Source organism: Vollenhovia emeryi, unplaced genomic scaffold (genome assembly GCF_000949405.1).
Source record: "Vollenhovia emeryi isolate VEMERY1.0 unplaced genomic scaffold, V.emery_V1.0 DF939993.1, whole genome shotgun sequence".
NCBI classification, from domain to species: Eukaryota; Metazoa; Arthropoda; class Insecta; order Hymenoptera; family Formicidae; genus Vollenhovia; species Vollenhovia emeryi.
This window is the reverse complement of record NW_011966373.1, coordinates 2,872-3,882: the sequence shown is the minus strand read 5'-3', so window position 1 is coordinate 3,882 and position 1,011 is coordinate 2,872.

The window sequence follows — 1,011 nt, the reverse complement described above, 5'->3', positions numbered from 1 at the left end:
TGAGCCAATAAGGCCGGACTCGGCAGCATGCAAAATGGTGTGTTTGTTGATATCTCTCAAAAATCGATAGCGAGAGGTGGAGTCACGCATCGATCGATGAGAGACGGTGGCGAGCGGGGAGCGGGGAGCGGTGAGCGGGCGAACGCGTTCGCTAGAGATGTCAACAAACACACCATTTTGCATGCTGCCGAGTCCGGCCTTATTGGCTCAGACGTTTTTCTGAATTAGGCGATAATAATTACGATTTTGTAAAATTTTATATAACTTTTCTTCTCAGTTTAACCCAATCTACTATAATGTTTGGGGTCGTCCATATCGAATCTGACACCCTGTATATATATGAAATGACTCGGGAAGACATCCCCAACAACATATTTAAAAATAAAGCAAATCGGAGAGGAAGTCGCTTTTATGCATAAATACCAAATAAATTATATACAATGTATTTGAATTGATTATATCAATTTATCAAATTAATTGGAAAGAATACGGTATATGGATTCACTTATTAATTTAATTTAACTGGCTACTTACACCTATGCCCAGTCCTAAACGGTCTCTTTAATTTCTAAAAAATTGATTTTATATCTTAAAGGACCTAAGTTAAAATTGTAGTATTTATACACGCTGGCCTAGAGAGCGTTTACAAAGTTTATATATGTTATTGCGAACAATATTACCTACAGCCCCAATGGTCGAGCTGGTTAAGACGCCCGCACGGATTGAGGGAGGTCCCAGGTTCGAATTCTGGCTGGGGTAATATTTTTCGCAATAAGAATTTTAAATAAGGGGGAAGGGGGGAAGGGGGTTATCATATTAGATGCTAATATATAGCATTATTAAAATAATTTATAAACGTGAATTCACTGACGATAACACTTCCACTTACGGGGATTAACCTGTGTTATAAGGCTGGTATGTAACTGGCGCACAGGATAAGTTGGAAAGAATACGGTATATGGAGTCACTTATTAATTTAATTTAACTGACTACTTACACCTATGCCCGGTC